The 5,809-nt window shown below is 44.7% G+C and overlaps 1 long non-coding RNA gene across 1 annotated transcript; it reads right to left on the reverse strand.

The window, feature by feature from the left end:
* Nucleotides 1–475: 475 nt before the first annotated feature.
* Nucleotides 476–1,019, reverse strand: LOC140681503 (uncharacterized). The gene is made up of 2 exons (XR_012052621.1): nt 981–1,019; nt 476–906 (listed from the first exon to the last, which is right to left on the reverse strand). It is a non-coding gene; the product is annotated as an uncharacterized lncRNA (long non-coding RNA).
* Between the last annotated feature and the right edge of the window lie 4,790 nt (nt 1,020–5,809).

Raw genomic sequence — 5,809 nt, forward strand, 5'->3', positions numbered from 1 at the left:
CCCCCCAAATCCCCATTTTTCCCCCCAAAATCCCCACTTCCCCTCAAAATTCCCATTTTATCCCTAAAATCCCCATTTCCCCCCAAAATCCCCATTTCCCCCCCAAAATCCCCATTTTCCCCCTAAAATCCCCATTTTTTCTCCAAAATCCCTAATTTTTCCTTAAAATTGCCATTTTCCCCCAAAATTCCCATTTTTTGCCAAAATCCCCATTTTTTTTTCCCAAAACCCCCATTTTCCCCCAAAATCCCCATTTCCCCTCTAAAATTTCCTTTTTTTTCCCCAAATCCCCATTTTCCCCCCTAAAATTCCCATTTTCTCCTCCAAAAATCCCTTTTTTTTCCTCCAAAACCATTAAAAATCCCCATTTTCCCCCCAAAATCCCAATTTTTTCCTCTATATCCTCATTTCCCCCCCAAAATCCCCATTTTTTTCCCAAAATCCCCATTTTCCCCCCTAAAATCCCATTTTTCCCCCCTAAAATCCCCATTTTTTCCCCAAAACCCCCATTTTTCCCCCCAAGAACGATCCATCCAATCTCTATTTCCAGCATTTATTTCTCCGTCCGTGGGTCCGTCCGTGGGTCCGTCCGTGGGTCCGTCCGTGGGTCCGTCCGTGGGTCCATCCGTGGGTCCATCCGTGGGTCCATCCGTGGGTCCGTCCGTGGGTCCATCCGTGGGTCCGTCCGTGGGTCCATCCGTGGGTCCGTCCGTGGGTCCGTCCGTGGGTCCGTCCGTGGGTCCGTCCGTGGGTCCGTCCGTGGGTCCATCCGTGGGTCCGTCCGTGGGTCCGTCCGTGGGTCCGTCCGTGGGTCCGTCCGTGGGTCCATCCGTGGGTCCATCCGTGGGTCACAGCCCGATGGTGTAGGATCTCCCCGTGGGGTTGTCCATTTTTTTCCTCTAAAACCTTTAAAAATCCCCATTTTTTCCCTCTAAAATCCCCATTTTCTCCTCCAAAACTCCCATTTTTTCCTCTAAAACCATTCAAAATCCCCATTTCTTCACCCAAAACCCCCATTTCCCCCCAAAATCCCCATTTTCCCCCCAAAATCTCCATTTTTCCCTCTAAAATCCCCATTTGTCCCCCCAAAATCCCTATTTCCCCCCAAAATCCCCATTTTCCCCCCTAAAATCTCCATTTTCCCCCAAAATCCCCATTTTCCCCCCACATCCTCATTTTTTCCCCAAAATCCCCATTTTTCCCCCAAAATCCCCATTTTTCCCCAAAATCACCATTTCCCCCCTAAAATCACCATTTTTCCCCCAAAATTCCCATTTCCTCCCCTAAATCCCTAATTTTTCCTCAAAAATTTCCATTTTTCCCCCCCAAAATCCCCATTTTCCCCACTAAAATCTCTAATTTTTCCTCAAAATTCCCATTTCCCACCCCAAAATCCCCATTTTCTCCTCCAAAACTCCCTTTTTTTCCCTCTAAAATCATTAAAAATCCCCATTTTCCCCCCTAAAATCCCCATTTCCCCCCCAATATCCCCATTTTCCCTCCAAAACCCCCATTTTTTTTCCCAAAATCCCCATTTCCTCCCTTTAATTCCCATTTTCTCATCCAAAACTCCCTTTTTTCCCCTCAAAATTCATTAATAATCCAAATTTTCCCCCCAAAATCCCCATTTTTCCTTCCTAAAATCCCCATTTTCTCCTCCCAAATTCCCATTTTTTCCCTCTAAAACTATTAAAAATACCCATTTTTCCCAAAATCCCCATTTCCCCCCAAAACTCCCATTTCCCCCAAAAAATCCCAATTTTCCCCCCAAAATCCCCATTTTCCCCCAAAACCCCCATTTCCCACCCAAAATCCCCATTTTCCCCCTAAAATTCCAATTTTCCCCCCAAATTCCCACATCCCCCTTAAAATTCCCATTTTTCCCCCCAAAATCCCCATTTTCTCCTCCAAAACTCTCTTTTTTCCCCTCCAAATTCATTAAAAATCCCCATTTTTTCCCCTAAAATTTCCATTTTTCCCCCCAAAATCCCCATTTTCTCATTCAAAACTCCATTTTTTTCCCTCCAAAATCATTAAAAATCCCCAATTTCCCAACTAAAATCCCAATTTTTTCCCCCAAAACTTCCTTTTTTTCCCTCTAAAATCACTAAAAATCCCCATTTTTTCACCAAACCCCCATTTTTTTTCCCAAGATCCCCATTTTCCCCCCAAAATCCCCATTTTCCCCCCAAAATCCCCATTTTCCCCCCTAAAATTCCAATTTTTCTCTCAGAACCCCAATTTTCCCCCCAAAACCACCATTTTTTCCCCAAATCCCCATTTTCCCCTGTAAAATCCCCATTTTCTCCTCCAAAATTTCCTTTTTTCCCTCCAAAATCCCCATTTCTCCCCCCAAAACCCCCATTTTTTTTCCCAAAATCCCCATTTTTTTTTCCAAATTCCCATTTTTTCCCTCCAAATTCATTCAAAATCCCCATTTTTCCCCTAAACCCCCATTTTCCCCCCAAAATCCCCATTTTCCCTCTAAAATTTCCATTTTTATCCCCATTTCCCCCCCTAAAATTACCATTTTCTCCTCCAAAACTCTATTTTTTCCTCTCTAAAACCATTAAAAATCCAAATTTTTCCCCCCCAAAATCCCCATTTTTTTTCTCCAAAATCCCCATTTTTCCCCCCAAAATCCCCATTTTTTCCCCAAAACCCCCATTTTTCCCCAAACCCCCCATTTTTCCCCCAAGAACGATCCATCCAATCTCCATTTCCAGCATTTATTTCTCCGTCCGTGGGTCCATCCGTGGGTCCATCCGTGGGTCCATCCGTGGGTCCGTCCGTGGGTCCGTCCGTGGGTCCATCCGTGGGTCCATCCGTGGGTCCGTCCGTGGGTCCATCCGTGGGTCCGTCCGTGGGTCCGTCCGTGGGTCCATCCGTGGGTCCATCCGTGGGTCACAGCCCGATGCTGTAGGATCTCCCCGTGGGGTTGTCCATTTTTTTCCTCTAAAACCTTTAAAAATCCCCATTTTTCCCCCCAAAATCCCCATTTTCTCCTCCAAAACTCCCTTTTTTTCCTCTAAAACCATTCAAAATCTCCATTTTTCCCCCAAAACCCCCATTTTTCCCCAAAACCCCCATTTTTTTCCCCTAAATCTCCATTTTTTCCCAAAATCCCCATTTTCCCCCTAAAATTCCCATTTTCCTTCAGAATCCCAATTTCCCCCCCCCAAATCCCCATTTTCTCAACCAAAATCCCCATTTTCCCCCCAAAACCCCCATTTTTTTTCCCAAAATCCCAATTTTCCCCCCAAAATTCACATTTTTCCCCAACATCCTCATTTTTTTCCCAAAAATCTCCATTTTCCCCCCTAAAATTCCTATTTTCTCATCAAAAATTCCCATTTATTCCCTCTAAAACCATTAAAAATCCCCATTTTCCCCCCAAAATCCCCATTTTACCCCTAAAATCCCCATTTCTCACCCCAAAATCCCCATTTTTCCCTCAGAACCCCAATTTTCCCCCCTAAAATTCCTGTTTTCTTATCAAAAATCCCCATTTTCCCCCCAAAACCCCCATTTTCCCACCAAAATTCCATTTTCCCCCAAAATTCCATTTTCCCCCAAAAAATCTTCATTTCCTCCCCTAAATCCCCATTTTTTGTCCAAAATCCCCATTTTCCCCCCAAAACCCCCATATTTTTTTCCCCCAAAATCCCCTATTTCCCCCCAAAATCCTGATTTTCCCCCTAAAATTCCCATTTTCTCATTCAAAACTCCATTTTTTTCCTCCAAAATCATTAAAAATCCTTATTTTCCATAAATGCCCATTTTTCCCCTAAAATCCCCATTTCCCCTTCCTAAAATCCCATTTTTTTCCCAAAAATCCTCATTTTTTCCCCCAAAATCCCCATTTTCTCATCTAAAATTCCCATTTTTTCCTCTAAAATCATTAAAAATCCCCCTTTTTCCCCCGAAAATCCCAATTTCCTCTTCCTAAAATCCCATTTTTTCCCCAAAATCCCCATTTTCCCCAAGAACGATCCATCCAATCTCCATTTCCAGCATTTATTTCTCCATCCGTGGGTCCATCCGTGGGTCCGTCCGTGGGTCCATCCGTGGGTCCATCCGTGGGTCCATCCGTGGGTCCATCCGTGGGTCCGTCCGTGGGTCCATCCGTCCATCCATCCGTGGGTCCGTCCGTGGGTCCATCCGTGGGTCCATCCGTGGGTCCATCCGTGGGTCCATCCGTGGGTCCATCCGTGGGTCCATCCGTGGGTCCGTCCGTGGGTCCGTCCGTGGGTCCGTCCGTGGGTCCGTCCGTGGGTCCGTCCGTGGGTCCATCCGTGGGTCCGTCCGTGGGTCCATCCGTGGGTCCGTCCGTGGGTCCATCCGTGGGTCCATCCGTGGGTCACAGCCCGATGGTGTAGGATCTCCCCGTGGGGTTGTCCATTTTTTTCCTCTAAAACCTTTAAAAATCCCCATTTTTTCCCTCTAAAATCCCCATTTTCTCCTCCAAAACTCCCTTTTTTTCCTCTAAAACCATTCAAAATCCCCATTTCTTCACCCAAAACCACCATTTCCCCCCAAAAAATCCCCATTTTTTCCCCCAAAATCCCCATTTTTCCCCACAAAATCCCCATTTTTTTTCCCAAAATACCCATTTTTCCCCCCAAAATCCCCATTTTTTCCCCCCAAATCTCCATTTTCCCAGACTCCACATTTTTTTCCTCAAATCCCCATTTTTCCCCCTAAAATCCTGTTTTTTCCCCAAATACCCATTTTATTCCCTAAAATCCCCATTTTCTCCTCCAAATCCCCATTTCCCCCCCAAAATCCCCATTTTCCCCCCAAAATCACCATTTCCCCTTTAAAATCCCCATTTTCAACTCCAAAACTCCGTTTTTTCCCTCCAAATTCCCACATCCCCCTTAAAATTGCCATTTTTTCTCCCAAAATGCCAATTTTCCCCAAAATCCCCATTTTCCCTCTAAAATTTCCATTTTTATCCCCATTTTCCCCCCTAAAATCACCATTTTTTCCTCCCAAATTCCTTTTTTTCCCTCTAATTCCATTTAAAATCCCCATTTCCCCCCCAAAATCTCAATTTTTTTCCCCAAAATCTGCATTTTTCCCCCAAACCCCCATTTCCCACCCAAAATCTCTGTTTCTGCCCCCAAAATCCCCCATTTTTCCCTCTAAAATCCCTATTTTCTCCTCCCAAATTCCCATTTTTCTCCCAAAATCCCCATTTTCCCCTCTAAACCCCCATTTTCTCCTCCAAAACCATTAAAAATCCCCATTTTTCCCCCAAAATCCCCATTTTCTCCCCTAATCCCCATTTTCCCCCCAAAATCCCAATTTTTCCCTCAGAACCCCAATTTTCCCCCTAAAATTCCCATTTTCCCTCTAAAATTTCCATTTTTTTCCCCAAATCCCCATTTTTCCCCCAAAATTCCCATTTTTCCCCTAAATCCCCATTTTCCCTCTAAAATTTCCATTTTTTCCAAAAAATCCCCATTTTCCCCTCCAAAATTCCTATTTTTGCCCCAAAACCATTAATACTCCCAATTTTCCCCCCAAAACCCCCATTTTCCCCCCAAAATCCCCATTTCCCCTTCCTAAAATCCCATTTTTTCCCCAAAACTCCCATTTTTCCCCCAAAATCCCCATTTTCCCTCTAAAATTTCCTTTTTTTTCCCCAAAACCTCCATTTTCCCCGAAATCCCCATTTTCCCCCCAAAAATCCCAAATTTTGTCTTGAAAATCCCCATTTTTCCCAAAACCCCCATTTTTTTCCCCAAAACCCCCATTTTTTTCCCCAAAATCCCCATTTTCCCCCCAAGAACGATCCATCCAA

The sequence above is a fragment of the Taeniopygia guttata genome, chromosome 36, assembly GCF_048771995.1.
Source record: "Taeniopygia guttata chromosome 36, bTaeGut7.mat, whole genome shotgun sequence".
Classification (NCBI taxonomy): domain Eukaryota; kingdom Metazoa; phylum Chordata; class Aves; order Passeriformes; family Estrildidae; genus Taeniopygia; species Taeniopygia guttata.